General features: G+C 47.5%; 1 protein-coding gene across 1 annotated transcript in view; it reads right to left on the bottom strand.

Moving 5' to 3' along the window:
• The window catches only part of CPLX2 (complexin 2), an 88,085-nt gene extending 69,738 nt beyond the window's left edge, over positions 1-18,347 (bottom strand). Inside the window, exons 1-2 of the mRNA XM_017660974.3 lie at positions 18,109-18,347; positions 6,754-6,846 (exon numbers count right to left, since the gene is read on the bottom strand). The gene's annotated coding sequence lies outside the window, so the exon portion shown is untranslated. The remainder of the gene's footprint in view (positions 1-6,753; positions 6,847-18,108) is intronic.
• Between the last annotated feature and the right edge of the window lie 1,412 nt (positions 18,348-19,759).

Here is a 19,759-nt window from a genome sequence, read left to right as displayed (position 1 = left end):
AGCAACCTAAATGTCCATCTGTAGATGAATGGATAAAGAAGATGTGGTACATATACACAATGGAATACTACTCAGCCATAAGAAGTGGAAAAATCCAACCATTTGCAGCAACATGGATGGAGCTGGAGAGTATTATGCTCAGTGAAATAAGCCAAGCGGAGAAAGAGAAATACCAAATGATTTCACTCATCTGAGGAGTATAGGAACAAAGGAAAAACTGAAGGAACAAAACAGCAGCAGAATTACAGAACCCAAAAATGGACTAACAGGTACCAAAGGGAAAGGAACTGGGGAGGATGGGTGGGCAGGGAGGGATAAGGGGGGGGAAGAAGAAGGGGGGTATTAAGATTAGCATGCATGGGGGGGAGGGAGAAAGGGGAGGGTGGGCTGCACAACACAGAGAGGACAAGTAGTGACTCTACAACATTTTGCTAAGCTGATGGACAGTAACCGTAATGTGGTTGTTAGGGGGGACCTGATATAGGGGAGAGCATAGTAAACATAGTATTCTTCAGGTAAGTGTAGATTAAAAATTTAAAAAAAAAAAAAGAAAGAAAGAAAGAAAAGGGGGATTACTCCTTAACAGGATAAAACTATTGGTAAATCAAAGATCAACGCATGCTTTAAATATCCTTAATGTTGATCACTTAAAGGGTGTCAGATGATCAGCTATGGAGGTACTCTTTTCTGATAATATTCCTTTCTATTAATTAAAAAAAAAAAAAAAAAGCAGTTACTGTGTGCTGACCTCCAATGAGTTCTGCACAGTGGTATAGAGGGCATGTCAAAGTGTGGGCAAAGGGTCTGTTTGTTTCTACGCAGAAGATCAAGGCCTAGCTTGGATACCCAGAAAATGAACTAAGATACGATATGAGGAGGAGCTTCCGGCATCAGCACTCTCTGGAGGACTCGTGCCGGGGGATGATCATCAAAAAGCCTCCACAGGGATCCGTACGATGCTGCGGTTGTGGCTGCATCCAGCCCACCATCTCCTGGACTTGCCATAAGAAGGAGGAGGGAGATGTCTAGGCTGGCATGTGCATACAGTGAGACAACGAATTTGACTGGATCTGTACTGTTGGAACTCAACCAGGAGTTGGGAGGGGTGCAAGTTGTAGCACCCCAAAATCTCATGACTATAGACTATCTATGGTTAAAAGAACATATGGGATGTGAACAGATCCCAGAAATGGGCTGCTTTAATTTGTCTGATGGTTCAAGTACAGTTGGAAAATATCCATCATATCATAGATAAATTTTCACAAATGCCTAGGGTGCCTAAATGGTTTTCTTGGCTTCACTGAGATGGCTGGTAATTATAGATTTGCTTTGTTTATGTCACCGTATTCCTATTATGTCAATATGTGTGTGCAAATTAGTTAGTAGTTTAAAACCTATACATACTTAAGGTACTATACAAGAAGATATGTCAAAGAAATAATCAATCCTCCCAAGTTTCCTTCATATGCTACATCTATAGCTTTTCTTCTTCCTTCCTAATTACAAACTTTAAATAGAATTCGTGCCTCATATCGAATTTACCGAGTATCATAATTCCTCCAGGTGGTAAAGATACCTCGAGACAAGTGCTGGGCATAGAAGCCACAGGGCATAAATCTGCAAAGAAGTAAAAAGCTAACCTTTGCAAACAATATGGCTTCTCTCTCACTTACCAACTTTACATTTCCCTGTATGGCCCCGGAAGATGACTGGTTAGCCAGAGACGGGTAAGATTCCTCAAGGGAGGAACAACCTAAGACAGGCACAGTCGCAGGGGGGCCATCAGGTGAGAATTTGGGGATCAACAGAGGTGAGGCTCAGAACCTCACCCCCCCTGCTTTGAGAGAAATCTTCTGCATCCGTGGATGTCTTGCTGCCCTTGTCTAGCCTGGATTAATACTTAGTCCATAGGCACACACCTGATCATCTGATCATCTACATTTGCCTTCTTACAGCACTAAACTATGTTTTCTACCTTTATCTTGCATCTACCTACCACTTCAGCATTTTATTAAAAATAAAAATAATAATAATAATAGGAGAAATGTGGGATCAACATATAAATCAAGTACAAAAATCAAATGAATATTCATATTTGACCTGATGGTTTATAGGTCATATTGCATGATCAAAACCGAAAGTTTCTGTGATGACTGCCCTTGTACTGTTCACCATGTAAGAATTTATTCACTCTGTAAGAATTCGTTCACCATGTAAGAACTTGTTCGTTATGCTTCAGAAGATTGGAGAGTGACGAGAATTAGGCTTGAGATGGATTAATGATTGTACATTGAGCATTGACCCCCCTATACTGAATTTTATTGTTGTTAACAACCATTTGATCAATAAATATGAGAGATGCCCTCTCAAAAAAAAAAAAAAAAAAAAAAAAAAAAAAAAAAAAAAAAAAATTTCAGGGAGAGAAAGATTTCAGAACTAACACTTTTGAGCCTTTCCCAAGTACAAACACTGTGATAGATTGAGATACATAGTTTATCTCAATTTTTTTCACATTTCAGTCATTCATGTCCCATGTTCCTGATTTCTGTCATATCAGGATTATTCATTTACTTAGTATTTTTCTTTAAATTGATTTGCCTTTTAAAATGCACAGAATTTTATTTTAAAAGGAAATGCTGTATTGTTTCCATAAATCACAAGAGTTTGGTGTGCCAATGACATTTTTCTAACATGCATCAATAGTGAATTATTGAAATAATAAATGTTCATCTATATAGCACCTGAAATCATTGTGCACACCATCAGTTATGCACTTGCCAGCCTCTGGGAAATACTGTAGCACCTTAGTTAATGCTCACATATCTCTGGAAAGATGGTTTATAGATAACATGGAGGCTCAAAGGTTTCCTTGCCTGAAGTCCCATAGGTTGAAAGGCTTTGGGCTGAGATTTGAATCCACAGTTGAACTTTAATGCCTCGCCTCTTTTAACAATAGTGCTTTCCAAAACACATTTCTTAAAATTCAAAGAATACTTTAAAAACAAAAATGTGTGTGGAAATCCGATGTATAAAACAGGTAAAATTGGAGTTTTAAAAATTTAAATGGGGTTGTTGAGTCCAGAACTTCCTTTTGGGAGAACTCCCTTGCCCAACTCATCCTATCATAGCCTTTGAGAACCCATCTCAGAAGCCCAGGGCTCTGAGTAACATCATTTTAAACTCACATGACACCACTCTGTCCCTGGACTCCACTTAGTCCAGTATTCCCTGTGAGCCAAACTCCTGACAGGCAACTTCTGGGTCTATGTTATCCTTTCTGACTGGGCATCTACCTTGGACCTTGGCCATCTTGAGATCTTGAAATTTTCCATCTTGCCATATTGCCATTTTCCACTGGTGTTGTAAGCCTCACTCTAACCTAATTATTCATTCATCAAACACTAATGTCTAACCTGTACCCGGATTTTGGAGGATATGAAAGGAATTGGTGTAGTACTTTTGAGGGGTTCCTAAGACAGTGTGGGCGACTGACACACACAGACATAGCCAAATACAATAAGGGTTTGAACAGTCACTGCTCACCTGAATCTCATTATTTCCTTAGTTCCTGCCTCCTTTAGGTGCCTGGTTGCATCCTGTGTTGGGCAGAGCCTGAGATGGGGCCAGTTAAGGGACCTCCTATTGAGACGCCAGAGGTCTTGTCCTACTCACCCCTTGGTTCCTGAGGCACTGTTCCCTTTAGCAACCAGTACCTGATGTAAGTCTGGAGTTAGAATCATCTCCGGCAGACCCCTAAACGCTCTCTCCAACAGGAGGACCGGTTTACAACAGTGCCAGCCTCTGCAATATGGAGCTCATGGCCTCAGCTTGCCTTCTTTCCTCATGGTGAATCTATGACCCCCCAAAGCCTAGATACAAACTCTTACTGAAGTGGGTACTCCCAAAGGGCCCTTCTCGGCCAGGAAGATGGCCGCTCCAAAAATATGGAAAGATCCTAGCAGAGTTCCAGTACATTTTAATGATTCCTAAAGCACATTCAGCTTCATAGTGCCCCCTGACCAAGCCAAGATGGCCACCTTTTTCCCTCAGTCCTGACTATGGCCCTAGTTTTCTCCAAGATGCCTCCATCTTTGGAAAGCTCTGAATGTCCCCAGCACATTATCCTTGGGGTCTCCCCTGTGCTGTGGGACCAGCTTTAAGCTAAGCTTGAGTTCCAGGAAGATTCTGTCTTAGTAGACCCTAGAATTGGGTCCATTATCAAAATCAAAGCAACACAAGTCAATTCAAGTCCAGTCAACTTGGGTCAGCTCAACTCAACTCAATGCATACTTACTGTGTATCTCTGCTTATTCTGTACAACGTGAGCCAGGCTCTAGTTCCAGAAAAGGCAGAATCCAACAGTTAACAAGAGATGATCCGTACTCTCAAGGAGTTTTCTGTTTTAAACCTAGATTCCAGATGCAGACTTTTCCTTGAGCTGAGGAACCCTTTGCACAATGAAAGAACTCCCTTTCCTGCCCTGGAGATAGACCAACCAGCAGCCTAATTTCTGGGGTCTGCTCCCCACAACCCTCAAACTACCCTCCTGGGGCTGTATGAGCTCCAGATTTCAGACTGCAGAGTCAGTCTATCCCTTACCCTTAGGATTTAGTTCATATGGGTCCTGAGTCATTCATTCACAAACCCGTATTGACCGCTTACTCTGTGCCAGACACCTACACACACCATCTCATTTAATTCTCACAGAAACCAGTGTGAATACAGAACCAGTACATGGCCAGCTAGAATTACCCCAGCCCTAATGCCAAACCCCACGTTCCTTCCATCTCATCCCACTGTCCTTTAGAGCAATCGAATAGAATCCATAATAAAGAATTGAGATCATTGAATGCTTAAACAAACAGTCTATATGGAGGGAAAGAGCAGATTAATGAATATTTTATGTAAGTCAAAATCCCACCTGACCAGTTTATTAGAATTCTTTGAGAAGTGAACTGTATAGGGAGATAAAGGGTGACTTTCACAAAAAGCCTTTGTCAAGTTTCCATCCCAAAGCCTATTAATAAAATTGATTCATTATAGAATTGGGCAGAGGTGGGTGGTAAGTAGGAGGGAGTCTATTTTTGCATGGATAGGGAACTGGCTTAGAGACAAGAAGGAGAGGGTGGAAATAAATAGGTGCTTTTTCAGACAGAGAACTAGGGTTCCCCAGGAACTGGTGCTGAGTTTGGTTTTCTACAGCACTCAGTATGCACACTCTGGGCACACTGTGCACACGTATGCAGGTCCTGCATTAAGCATGGGGGACACCCAGACAAGCCAGACTCAGCTACCCTCTGGAGGAGCCCGAGGAAGGAAGGGTTTAGTGACATCTCCATGTTCACAGAAGACAGGAAGCTCCAGAGGGGCTGAAATGCCAAGACACTGGAGATAGAACTGGAGATGGTGGCTGGGGGAGGGGGAAGAGCTCCAGACAGCAATCAGAAGACTTGAGATCTAGGATTAGCTCTGTTACTGACTTGCTGTGTGGCAATGGGCAAGTCCCTTCCCTCTCTGGGTCTTAGTGTTCTCTCTTATACAAGGAGTTGGTCTAGACAACCCATAAAGGTGTGGTGTTTTGGACAGAGGACAATGACTTGAAATAGGACTTGGTTATGAGAATGTCTCCATTTCCTGTGTCCAAAGTACCTCTGTCCTTGTACTGTGATGGGAGACCATCTCTCTCTGTCTCTCTCATTTGTGGCAGTGAGGATGAGGCAGAGAGCCATGAGGTCTGTGATGCTGGGGCTCGGAGCCCAGCCTGGAATCCCTCAGTGGCATTCGCTGTGAGTGACTCAGCATCATAAATAGCTCCCATCTGGATGAGCAGCGATATCTATAGCGATCAAGCGATCTCTATATCCACACACACTGTCTCTGTGCAAATATGTGGCTCACTGTATGCTAAATACGAGGTGGCCTGGAGACGTTCCTCCTTTTAAAAGACTATTTGGTATGAAACTCAAGACTGTTTATTTAAAGAAATAAGTTCACAACTATGCATGCTGGATTACTGGTAGTGGGTGCTGGGGAAGAGGCGATGTGGAAGAAGGGACTCTGGGTGTGATGTGAGCTTGGGGGCTACCTGGAAAAGGGGCTGAGGCTGACTGCTGCACCTTCATCCTCCTGCCAGCAGCAGGTAGGGGTAATGGACACCACACAGGAGATGTTTGGGATCTGGGGTGTGGAGTGTGCGGGAGAGTTGAACTCATCAGGGCAGAAAGCCACAGTTCAACAGAAAGAGCATAGGAACTGGGAGTGACAGGAGAGCCAAATTCCTGCTCTGCTCTGCATTGCCATTGGTTTTGGGCCCTTCGTTAATTCACTCATTCATTCATTCATCTAACACATACCAAAAGTCTACAATGTGCATAGGCCACGTGGGGATACAGGCAAGAAAAACTAGGTTGGAATTCAGGCTCAGCCACGCAGCAGCAGTATGTGAAGGTCTTTGGGCAAGCCCTTTCCCCTCTCTGTGCCTCAGTTTCCTTATCTGTAAACTGGGGATAATACCCCACCAAAGTTTTTTTGTGGGGAGCATCATTGAATAAGATAACGCATGGGAAAGTGCTTCTCTGCGGTAAACAGCTCTGAAAATGCAAACCAGTACCATTCCAGCACACTGCCCTGTGGGTCCATCTGAGGAGCATTCTTGGTGAGAGCAGAGGGGAAACACCATCCTGATGCTCCTCAGCTGGGCCCAGGGGTGGGGACCCTCTGCACACCTCCCTCAGGTGTGACCCGGGGCATTACCTTGCCTTTGCTTCCTGGCTGAGCTGGGATGCAGAGACCTTCAGTGGACAGGCAGAGCAGACAGCATGCCAGAGATCAGAGATGCACAGCTTCCTGGAGGAGAGAGGGTATAGGGGTGAGGGCAGAGAGCTTCCATGGGAGCTGGCTTCCTGAGTGGGCCCCGGGGCCCCCACTCCACCGAGGGCATACCCTTGCCCCTCCTGAGGCCACTGATGATCCCAGGATGGCACTCTGCCTGGCATCAGATGCAACCCCTGGGACCCCTCACCTGCCCTCCTGATACTATTTGCCCATCTTGCACTTGTTCAGGCAACGCTTGTCTGATACCACTGACTATATTGCTTTCTGGCTTAAATGTGATTTCACATGTCAAGGGACAGGATTCTCTGTCAGTCACATCTGGGTTTGAATTCCAGCTTTGGAGGAATCTATTACATCTCCCTGAGCCTCAGTTTCCTCATGTGTCTAATGGGGCTACTAATAGCACCCACCTCTTACATTAGAGGCCATGTAAGTGCTTGTTATTATTGTTGATGTTAACATGATGTGTGTGAAGACATCTATTGTGTGGCAGCCCCTCAAATTTTCGTTACTTTCCTCTGCTTTCTCCTAGGAGGCACCAAGCATTCTTTAAAAGGCAAAGATTGGGTCTTATATGACTGTTTCCAGAGCCTAGCACAAGGCCTGACAGGATGTGAGAGCCCAGTGAGTATTTGTTGACTGTACAATGCTGGACGAATTTGCTAGATTTGCTTTCAGTCAGAGTTAGTGAGGTTGGTGCTCCACTCCTGTTTTATAGATGGGAGCACAGCGGGGAAAATGATCTGCCTAGTTTCTCTCACCAGTATGTGCAGAACAAGATCGGAACCTGCAGTCCTCCCCATCCCCCCGCCCGCACTGCTGTCATGGCCTCTCCTGGCTGGATGCCAAGGTCTCAGCAACTGCAGTGTTTGCCTACGAGACTGAATCCAGCCAGTTGCCTACCCCTTGAGTGTTTTCTCTTCCTTCCTGCTCACCGTTAACTCAAGGAAGCAGAGATCTTGTCCCATTTGCAGAGGTGGCAACTGAGGATTTGCCCCAGATCACTCAGCTCAGAGATCGTTCAGGCGAAGCAGGGATGCCAACAGACCAGCTGAGTCAAGGCCCTTCACATCACTGCTGGTCCTCGGGGACCACCGTGGATAACATATCACCTAACCCCTCCTTTTCAGCTGCCCCATGGCACTATCACCTCTGAACACAGTTTCCTCCACCCCTGGTCCCTCTCCTCATAGGAGTCCGGGGGTGAGGCAGGGCCTGGTATCCCAGAGCCTGGCACTTAGCAGGCCTTGATAAATAGATGTTGGGTGAGTGAACGAGTGAGGAAACAGCAGCAGGCTATGTTCTGAAGCTGGAGACATCGCGGAAAAAGGGCAGGCGTGCTCCCTACCCTCAGGGGGGTGACAATATTCAAATTTTAGAATTTCAGCTGTTTTGGGAACAGGGTTTCCAATGTTGCTGTTTTCTAGCTGGCTAGGATGGAAGTGGGGAGAGTGTGCAGCGGGTGGAGCCTGCTGACTGCCCCTCAGTGGCCTCTAAAGCAAATGGCGGCCTCTGCGCTGGATCTGGAGGCTGACCTTAGGGAAGGCCAGTAAGAAAGGTGGTATGATTAAGTGTTTAATGTCTGCCTATTGCTGAGTCCAAAGAGCTAGCACATTGCCTGGCACAGAATAGGTACTTAACAAACTTTTGTTCAATGAATGAGCCCATTTATTCAATGGGTGGGCAGAGAGCACGTCAGAATGAATTGGGGCTTGTGGGAATCAACAGTATTCACTCTCAGAATTACTAGGGCATATGCTTGAGTGGGGCTCCACTGTCTTCAGAGTGCTGGGCACTAGTGGTGTTGGCATAAGCAACAGGGCAATGGCGGCACTTCCAGCATCTACAGCGTGCTGGCCCGTCATGTTCACAAGCTCCTGTACTCCCATTAGCCTGGTAAGGCCAAGGTCATGATCCCCATCACACAGCGGAGGGCACAGAGGCTCAGAGAAATCTTGATCTTGCACAGCTGGAACCCAGGTCTTACTCCAGGAGTGAGATATAAAATGCTCACCACCCAGTGAGGACACAAAGAGGAAAGCGAATAAAATACCGTGACTTCCCCGTTAAGGCGGGTTTGTCAGAGGTGCCTCGCTGTCAAGAGGCAGTAACGAGGGCTTCCCTGAGAAGGTGAGTCTTGAGCTGAGGCTTAGAGGACAGTTGGAGCAGAAAGGGCTTCCTAGGCAGAAGGAAGAGCAGCTGCAGAGGCCTGGAAGTAGCATGGTCCACCCAGACACCAGGAGGAACTGGGTCTGGCCAGAGCCTTGGGGGGAAAGATGCAGCTGGGAGGTTGCTGGGGCCAGTTCTGAGGGGCTTTAGTGGGGCACGGGCCTCACCCCAAGGCTGAGCGAGAGCCTCTGCAGGGCACTCCTTTGGGCTTAGTGAGCTCCTGGGGCTGGGTTGGGGATGGGGATGGGAGGAGTAGGCAGCAGGGTGTGCTTGATGATGGGGACAGAGGGGAAATTAGGCTCCGCTTCTTGGCTTGGTCAGTGGGTGGTGTGGAGATGGGGTTCTGTGAGCATCAACCCTCTCAGAGACTGATCCACCCTGGGGGGCTGGAAGTCTCTCCCCTCCCCCTCCCAAGATCACTGTGGCAGGTCTTGGTCTCTGGCCAGCCCCAGCCCCAGCCCAGGCCTCCTCTGCCACCTGACTGCTCCCAAACTGTGTCCTAGCAACCTCACAGCCCTCACCTTGGCAACACCAGCTCCTGCACACTCCTCTGATTGGGCTGGAAAGGAAAGTGGGGCTGGTCTGTCTCCTGTCCACTAGACCTTCCCAGGAAACCAGCCTAGACTGCCTGCAGCCTGTGCCCCCGGCTCAGCAGGCAGAGGCTGGCCAATCAGCTGAGGGAGGTGGGTCTGGACACTGGGCAGGACTCTGGACTGGGAGCTTGAGAGCTGGGTTCTGATCCCAGTGCTGATGATTGGTCTCAATGACTTTGGACAAGTCTCTTCCCCTCCTCGGACCTCAGTTTTCCCTCGTGTAAAATAAGGAGGTTGGACCATACCAACTCTAGAATCTATTATTTTTCCAGTTTTGCTCTTTTCCATGGTTTGGGTGCACAGACTTTAGTGTCAGACTCTGGGGACTTAAATCCTGATTTGTTTGGACAAATCACTCCCCTCCCCCTCTCTGAGCCTAGACTTTTTTTCCTCTGTAAAATGAATATATCTTGTGCTATCTTTCCCAAGGGTTAAGAGAATCAGTTGAAATGATATAAATGAAAGTGCTTTATAAATGGCAACGAGCTGTGCAAGTGTTTCCTGTTTCATCACATGCCCTGTGCTCAGTAATGATTTACTGAGCCCCCTCCTAAAATTTAATGAGGTGGCCATCTCAGGATCTCTTCTCCTCATCTTGGATTTTTCTTCTCACCAGAAGTCAGCATTTAACTCAGGGTTTGGTGGGCAGAGGGGCAGCATTATCATTTATTGAACATCTTCAGTGTGCCAAGAATTGATCAGTTTCTCAGGCTCTCCTGAGCTTGCCAATACCCTGGGGGTCTTGTTAAAATGCAGATTCTGATTCAGTGGGTCTGGGATGCAACCGAGATGGTGCTTATCTAATGAGCTCCCAGAGGATATGCTGATGTTACCGGTCTGCGGACCACACTTTGAGTAGCTGTGAGCTACAGGACTTTAAATATTACCTTATTGAATCCTGGATCTTTTTAGCCCCAGGGTCACAGATGGGGAAACTGAGGCTTGAGAGGCAGTGCACCTTACTCAGCGTCCCAAGCATACAAGGGGTTGGTTTGAACATAGACACAGTTGACATTACGCAGTGACTGGGGTTTCAGGCCACACATCACCACCTGGCTGTGTGTCCCTGCTCAGCTTTTGTCTCTACAACCAAGGCAGACAATGGTCTCCCGGGCTCCCGCTGGGAATTCTTTCTTATTTTCAGTTCGTCCTAAGCAGACCAGCTCTGGATGCTTGGGTGCCAGTGGGAACAGGGCCCTGGCCTGGGAACGCCCCTGCAGTTGAATGAACATCTCAGGAATATGATTAGATCCTGCACGTATATAACTCACTCCATTTGCCTTACCCTCAACCTGGCTCTTTTGGAATTGTCTCTTTTTGAAATTCTTGATACTTTATTCATCATTAACTTTTCTGCATTAATTTTCTTTTAAAAAATATTGTTCAAAATGTTATTTATCCTGATGACTGAGTTTTTATTTTTAGGCCCCCCTTACATTCTGCACCTGAGGCGGGCACCTCCCTTCCCCACCTCGCCCCAGTTCCAGCCAGCCTGGTGTCTTCTCCCTCGCCCTCCCACCTCACAGCATTAGAATGCTGCCCATAAGTCACCGTGGGGCCCACCCGGCAGCCAGCCAGCTGATGGATTTATTTCCCAGCAGGGGCATCCATCACTTTGCTTGCCCTTTGGCTGACCTGCTCTAGAGATGGCAGCAGGGACTGCAGGCCTGAAGGGGGAGTCCGGGGTTTCACTCTGATGTGGGCTTGGCTGCATCAGCCCCTTATCAAGGGGTGATGGAGAGAGATGGTCAACCTCTGCTTCATCCAGTCATCAAGGCTCTGCCTGCTGCAGCCCACGCCAAACTCCAGCCCTCGTCCCTACCATCCTCTCCCTTACTTACTCAGTTTCTGCCCTGCAGTATTGTCAGGCTTCCCCCTATCCCAGGACCTACTTTCTGCCTGTACATTCGTCCCATGGTCAGTTGCTTCTCCCCATCAAGGTGTCAACTTCAATGCCTCTTCTTTCAAGTCTCCCCTGACTGCCTTACATAAACAGCCTCTGCCAAGCTTACCACACTCCCCCGCCTTTTTTTCCTTTCGAGCATTTATGTAAGTTGGTGAAGTTATTTTGTTTACTCACTTGCTTTCTGTGTCCCCACTAGCACCTGAGCTCAGTGACAGCATGGACTGTGTCTTGTTTGTCTTATTCATTGTCTCTCCAGCTTCTAAAACAGTTACTGGCCTATCATAAGTGCTCAATGAGTATTGAGGGATCAGTGAGTTACATCCTGGGCTTCAGTTTCCATATTTGTGAAATGGGATGACCACCCTAACCCTACATTGTGAGAATCAAAAGCCGAAGGACCCAGTGGGGCTGGCAGTATTACCCCCATTTTATAGGTGATGGACTTGAAGTTCAAAGAAGTCATGGGACTTGCCTAAGATCACCCAGCCAGGAAATGCTGGGGCTGGAGTTCTCATCAGTTTGGAGAAGTGAGTGACTCCATGCCCTGCTCAGAGTAGGTGTTCAGCAATGTGAGAGAACTCGATTTGAGTTCCTCGGAATCTTTTGCCATCTGCTGCTTGAACTGCAAGACCCTGCTTGCCTGCCAGGCTGTCACAGCCTCCTGATGAGTCAAAGACGGGAAATCTAATGGCTGTCTTTTGTGGAACACAAAGGCCTGCCTCTTGCAAATGTAGAGATACATTTTCTCCGCATTGGCAATTACTACGCTGAATGTCTGGGGAACGTTTTTCATCTTCCAGGCACTTTACCAAGATTAACTTCTGCACCTTATGCAGCAATGCTTGTTGCAGTTGAGAGGGTTTCTCAGGGAGTGTGGGTGGCAGTGTCTTCTGCTGCAAGACAAGCTGGGGTTTGGAAGGGCTTCAGACCCCCAAGTCAACATCTCTAGGAGTCTGATCTATTTTCGCCAGAGATTTCTCCATTGTCCAAAATGCACTGATCTCAAGGATTCAAGGTTCCTGACTTTTCCTGCTCTATTTGGTCATTGATTCAGCCATGTTTTCCACAAATATTTACTGAGAATATTCTACGTATTCTTCTACCCTGAGGATGCAATAAGGGAACAAAATGTGTATTGACCTTGCCCTCCTACACTATTGGATCAGTTGGGGAGATAGATGACAGTTCCTGCCAGTAATTGGCTGTGTGACTGTGGGTAGGTTTCTGTCCCTCTCTGGGCCTTTTAACTTATTCTCCACCCCTAATCCCCTGCTTAAAAGCCTTTGATCAGAACCCAAGAATGGACTAACAGTTACCAAAGAGAAAGGGACTGGGGAGGATGGGTGGGAAGGGAGGGATAAGGGGGTGGGGGGAAAGAAAGAGGGCATTATGATTAGCATGCATAATAAGGGGGTGCACGGGGAGGGCTGTACAACACAGAGAAGACAAGTAGTGACTCTACAGCATCTTACTACGCTGATGGAGAGAGACTGTAATGGGGTATGTCGGGGGGACTTGGTGATGGGGGGTGCCTAGTAAACAATGTTCCTCATGTAATCGTAGATTAATGATACCAAAAAGAAAAAAAAAAAAGCCTTTGATGGCCCCTCCCTTACAAAGGAAGATGGGCATCTCTAGCCTGGTCTTCAAGGCCCCGAGGAGCTGGGCCCTAATCAACCTCTTAAGCACATGCTCCCTGCTTTTCCACTCCTACTTGCTATGTTTTTATTTAACCAACACTCATATGTCACTTTCTAAGTGCCAGGCACTATCTAAGTGCTTCATAAATTTTAACTTGTTTAATCTTGACAGAAATCCCTTGAAATAAGTATTGTGATCCTCATCATCTCCATTTTAAAGGTGAGGACCTTGATACACAGAGAAGTAAGTGACTTGTCTTATGTCCACAATGCCGCCAAATGGCGTGGCTGGGATTTGAACCCAGGCAGCCTGGCTCCAGTCCACACACTCCACTGCTGCTATGTTGCCTCTCTGTCAGTCCTGGGCACCAGCCCTACTCTCTCCTTTTTTAGGTACAATTCAGTAGCCACACCCATTTCCATGAAGCCTGCCCTGCCTCCCAAGCTGAATGAATTCTTCTAGTCCCCATGTTCCCACAAGACCTTGCACAGCCTTCCCCATGGCAGCCCTCCTCACAGGGTTCTGTTGTTCTCTGCTGGAAGCTGAGAACCTCAAGGGGCAAGGCTGTGTCTCACCCTCTCTGCTTCCTCAGTGCCCAGCCCAGTATCCTCTTATAGGTTCTCCATGTAGCAACCAGAGGCATCTTTAAAAACAAGACAAGTTTTTGTCACTCCCCTGCTTAAAGCCATCCAGTGACAATCCATTGCATTTAGAATAAAATCCTAAATCCCAACCATGGCCTAGAAGGCTCTGTATAATCTAGTACCTGCACCCCCCACCCCATCCCTTATCTGTTGCAATTCTTTCCCTCACTCTGCTCCAGCCACACTGGCCTGCTGCTCCAGTCTGTCTCCAAAAAGTCCAGACTGTCTTCCCAAAGCCCAGGTTCACATTATGGCCTCTGCCAGAGTGATTTCCTTTGCTTGCGATGTTTGGCTTGACATCCTTACATGATCGGCTTCTTGTTATTTGTGCCTCAGTTTCATTTTGCCATTTCAGACAGACCTTCCCTATTTGTCTGTCTCTATGCTTAAATGTTTTCATATTTACTTTTTAATTGTTATTAATGACTGTGTCTTTTGCAAGTCTCTAGGCCCCATGGGAGCAGAGATCTGGGATGTCTTGTTCAGAACCTAGAACAGTGCCTGACACTCAATGTAAATGTTGGAAGAAGAGTAGATGCTCACCAAGGTCCCTTTGGGATCCCACCTATTACAATTCAACTAGGCCCACATATAAAATAATATAATTAATGTAATATTATAATATAATATTAATAATATAACATAATATAATATAATATGAATAAAATATATAATACAAATTTCTCCACTATCTGAAAGTAGAGTGTTTCATAAGCCAAAATGGTGTAGTGAGAAAACAATCACCATTTTGTAAAAACAAAAATCCATTTCAGTTAGCAAAAACAGGCATTAGTGCAGGTCTTTCATAAAGGTGAAGCGGGATAAGGTGAACTTTTAGGTAGTGTGGGAAGCCTGTATAATATGATGTAATATAATACAATATAAATATAAATTGGCCTTATCGCAGGCTAAAAGCTGGGATAATTTCACAAGCTGAAATTCACTATCTTTATTGCCTCCTTATGTCTTGCCTACAATCATACTCCCAGAAGTGAGGAAATTTTATTGACTGTTCTCTGCTGACTTCCCTTCAGCAGGGATGCTTAGAACTCCATATATGTGTTTTAATTTGTCCATCTAAGACTCAGGAAAACTTGTGTGACACTGCCTTCCCCATTTTGCAGGCAGGGACTTCCCTGAAAAGAGAAAATGCTGACTTGTGAAGTGCCCGGAACCTGACAGGAGCACACACTGCTGTCACAGCTGTCACATTTCATCAGTAATGGGAGAGACTCTGTGCTCCAGAAAAGGCACAAGGGCTCTAAGTCCTGCCAGGGCCTAGGCCAAGCACTACTCATTTAACACCTCAAAGGAGTGGCCGTCTGTAGCCCAGAGGGATGTGCAGCCAACTCGCTGCAAACAGGAAAGAGAGGCTTCACGTGCTTGTGAAGACAAGCAGTGTGGCAGGAATGTCGAGAAATGGGGCCTGGGCATCTGACTGCAGAGCCTTTGGTAATGAGAACGGAGGGGCTAGCTGGGAGATCTGCACGACAGCCAGAACCACCATCAACCATCTCCCAAAGGATATGGAAGGGAAATGTGTCAAGGTGTCTAAAGACTAAGTGCCATATATTGTCATCCTCTTAAGAACCAGGAAGGACATTTCTTACCCCACCTTCAAGCCTCTTTGAGCTGGGGAGGGAAATGGCATCTCAGGTTTATGGGCTGAGAAGGTCTAAGGCCTAATCTTCTAGGCAAAATGGTGAACTGAACAGAATTCTCAATTACGAGTTCAAAGGTCTTGACTCTGGTCTCAGCATTGTGCTACTCTGGGTAAATTCCCTTCCATCTCTGACCTTTGTCTTCCTCATCTGTAAAATGTGGCTGTTGGGTCTGATGATTTCCAAATCAATGATTTCCATGACTTTAAGCCTTCTTTAGGAGCTTATGGTTCAGAATACTTTGAAAGGAAGCTCTCACTTTTTCTTTTTCATGATGGCGCTCAATTTGTGTTTTGGTAGCCCTTGCAAATTTTCACTGGTCTTTGGCCACAGTGTAGGTAGTGGAGATGGACAAATCTGGGTGGGTGAAACCTACTGAGGTCTGATGTACCTCTTGTTTTTTTGGAAATAACTTCTCTAGTGCATGTGGCTTATGGCCTCTCTCAAAACTTCCTGCTAGGGAACAGGAATACTCAGAACAGATCGAGAGAGGAAAGTCATGATTTGATTTACTAACTTCCAAGGTGGAGCAATCCTGGAATAGCAGAAGTTGTTACCGATGTTAAAATTCTTCTGCACTAAATGATATGATGCCTTGGGTTTGCTTCAAAATAATCCATGTGTGTGTGTGTGTGTGTTTATGTGATGAGAGTGGGTGTAAGTATAGATGAAAGAAAATTGGCCAACTGTTGAAGCTGGATGATGGGTATGTGGGGGTTTATTATACTATTCTATTTTTTTTAAAAAACATGTTTGAAATATTTCATCACAAAAGGCCTTTTGGAGACTGACTCCAGCCTTTCTCTCCACTTTCATTTCACAGTCCCCATCTCAGGGACCCTTGGGAATAGTAACATCACCCTGGTGGCTGTGATTTCACACCTCTAGGCCTATATACACTGTTTCATCTGTCTGAGGTACTTTTCCTCTTCTTTCCCTACAGTTCATCACTCCTGCCTCTGAGATGCCACAGCCTCTTTTACTCACCTAGATTGTAGCACTTATCACATCATATTGCAACTGTTTTCTTTCCTGCTTCCTCTGCTGGTCTGTGTCCTCCTGAGGACACTTCTCTGTCTCTCCAGTGCACAGGCAGTAAGAGGTCCTCAGCACATGTTTACAGAGGGAATAATAGCAGGAAGAGTAGCTACCATTTTTTTGAGAATTTATTATGTGCCAGGCAGTGCCATGAGCTCATTGTATAGGTATTTCATTAAATCTTTACCACAAGTGGGTACTATTAACCTGTCTTCTCAGAAGGTCACTCATCCAAAGTCATGTCCTAGCGATAGAGGTAAGATTCAGACTCAGAATGGAAACCACTCTGTTCTTCTCCCTGCATCTGGAATTCTAAAAGACTTCTCTATAAATGTTACACAACAGACACAGGATTTGGGAGCCTGGGTTTTAGGCCCAATTCTGCTACTAAACTGCTGAGTGACCTTGAGTAAATCCCCTCTGCCCCCTGGGCTCAGTCTCCCCATGAGGCAGTCTGTGAGCAAGAGCATCACGTGATGCAAAGGCCCTCTCAGCTTCAGCTCACATGGAAAAAAAGGTTTCCTTTTACACATTTGGTTTTCTGCCGCTGGACTGGCTTTGCTGTTTGGGAACCTCCCAGCTTCTGGTATTCCTTCAATCCCTTTTTTTGCTAATTGCCACCTCCCAGAGCCCAGTCAAGTTCCTGACCTGCTGCTTGGGTCCCCCCCCCTTCTCCCTTCCCTCCCTATGGGCTTCACTCCAGAAGTGGGTGCGGAACCCTGGGCCGGAGAGACGGGAGGCGCGGAGCTGCGGGTTAGTGCGGCTTCCCCGCGGTTTCCCGGCGCCCTCCCCCCTAACAGGAACTCAGCCTCACACTTTCTAGGGATGTTCCGAGGACAGTCAGTCAGTGCTTGCAGCCGCCAGCCTGAGGCATCAGTGTTAGGATCTCCGAAGGGGCCCGTGGTCCTGAGCTAGGGTGCAAGTGGGCTTCTGGAGGGAAGGGGGGCGGCGCGTTCCTTCCTCCTAGCTTAGGCCCAGCCCGCCCAGCTGAGGCCCGGGACTCTTCGGTGCCTGGCTCCCCTTCCCGCCCTCTTTCCGATTTCCAGCTGGGACCCGCCATTGCACCGCCAGGCCTTGGCGAACGGCGGACCCACGCCCTCGAGACGAGCGGCTGTGACCAGGCTCCACTCCCCAGCTTGCCCCGACACTGCTTAGGGGAAGCCGAAATCCCCCATCGGTGCATCTTCCCACCCCCAGGGGACGCCGGAGGCCCCAGCCCCTCGGCTTTGTTCCAGGCTCGTCAGGAAGCGGCCGGCCGGCAAGAGCTGAGGGGAGCAACCCCCGCGGGGGCGAGGACCGTCCTCGGCGGCCGTGATCCCGGACCCGGACCCAACAAAGGGAGGCGCCGGCCCCGGCGGGACAGGGCTGCCCGGGAAGGGGACCCCGCCAGGCGCAGGAGCTGTCCCCGAGGTGGTGCTGAAGCGAGAAGGAGCCAGTGGCCCTCCGCCGCGCCCCGGAAGAGCCGGCGGCGGCCGAGCGCTACGGGAGAAGGAAGGAGGGCCGGAGGAAGCCGCCCGCCGCAGCCCCGCAGCGCCGGGCCTACGGCTAGGGTCCCCCCGGCCGACCTGCGCCGGCGGGGGCGGGGGCGGCTCAGCAACAGGGCGAGCGCGCGTTCTACGAACCTGTTGGAGGCTGCAGCTCCTCCGCGGCCGACCAGGGCGCCCGGGACCGAGATTCTGGCGCGCCTCTCCTTCCCCCTCTTCCCGGACTCCTCCGCGGAGGCGCTCCCTCCTGCCTGGGCTAGCACACGTGCCCGCGGGGGGCGCCGAGTCCCGAATGTCAGCCGAGCTGCGGGGCACAGAGCCGAGAGGCCCCCCCCAAGGGCAGCCCCGCTGCCAGGGAGACCCAAGCTTCCTGAGAAAGGAGGCGGGGGCTGGGGCCTCGGGCGGGAGAGGGCGCCAGCGGAGATGTCCGTGAGACCAAGACGGAGGCACGGGGGAGTTTCCCATACAGGCACTTCTGCCCTCAAGTTCGGGGAGTTAGGGTCCTGTTAGGGAACGAAGGCATCCTGCTTTGGAAACCTGTCTTCCTCTCTTCCATTTCTGTGACCAATAGCCAAATGCAGGTCTTGTGCCTGCTCTGTTGTAAACTCCATTCGCTGGTCTATCTGCCTCAAGTACCTCATTCCAGTCCATCATCTATCATGCGAGCTAAAGAGATCTTTCTAAACCTTATATATGTATAATATATATACACATTTATATTGAATCTATAATAAAATGCAAGGTCTTTGGTGGCATTTAAGGTCCTTCACCAGGAAGACCCAGCAGGGCCTCCTCTCTGACTGTTCCCCCAAGGACAGATGACCACTCACCCCAGTGCCTTGGCACCTCCTGCTCCCTTTGGCTGGACCATTGGTTCCCCTTCTACCTAGGCTTTATCTGCAAGTTAAAACGTCCTCATTCTCATTGAAAATTTCCTTGATTCTCTAAGGTACACAATCACTCCCTTCTCTAAGCTCCCTCAGCCTTTACATCCCTCTACTAGATGTTTTATCACATTGTATTATAATTACTAATGCACCTAGATCTTGGGTTATCATGCACATAAAAACTAGTTCCATCTTTTAATCTTTAATTTTTCTTTGCATCTCTATCTCTGAGCACAGTGACAGACACAACAAATGTTGAATTATGGCTGCTGGATACATGTGCATGTGCAAAGCAGAGATCAAAGTAACTTCCTGTCCTTCAGGTGATGTTCATTTGATTTTACTTTTTTATCTGGCCTGCAAAGCCCCATGTAGTGGCACCTCTGCCCAACTCTGTTGCCTCATTACCACCAACTCCCTCCTGACTCAGTAATTTTTTACAGTGACCTCCATTTTTACCAAACTACTTCTTAAAAATAAAAAAAAAATTTTTGTTTTCTCTTTTCTTTACTTGGGACCCTCATAACCTGGATTTCACATGGCTGAGACCTTCCTGTCCTTTGGATTTTGGCTCAAATGTCACCTTTAAAGGAGGTCTTCTCTCGCCACTGTATCTGAAGTTTGCTTCCCCAATTACTCTTTAACTATTGCTACTTCATTTTTTAAAGTGATTATTACTCTCTGAAATTATCTTGTATGTATGCTTACCTGGTTTTCATTGGCTTTTTGCCAACTAGAATTGAAACTCTTTAAGACCCGTCTGTCTTACTCACTGCAGTATTCTCAGTGGTTAGCACTCCGAGAGGAACTTACCGTGTATTAGTGCATCCATTGTCCCCTTCTTCCTGGAAAGGCTTCAGCTATTGTGTAGGTCATCGTGGTATCTTTTATTAGGCATAGAT

The sequence above is a fragment of the Manis javanica genome, chromosome 1 (assembly GCF_040802235.1).
Source record: "Manis javanica isolate MJ-LG chromosome 1, MJ_LKY, whole genome shotgun sequence".
NCBI lineage: Eukaryota > Metazoa > Chordata > Mammalia > Pholidota > Manidae > Manis > Manis javanica.
The sequence above is the reverse complement of the archived record's forward strand: the minus strand, read 5'-3'. Positions and strand labels throughout refer to the sequence as shown.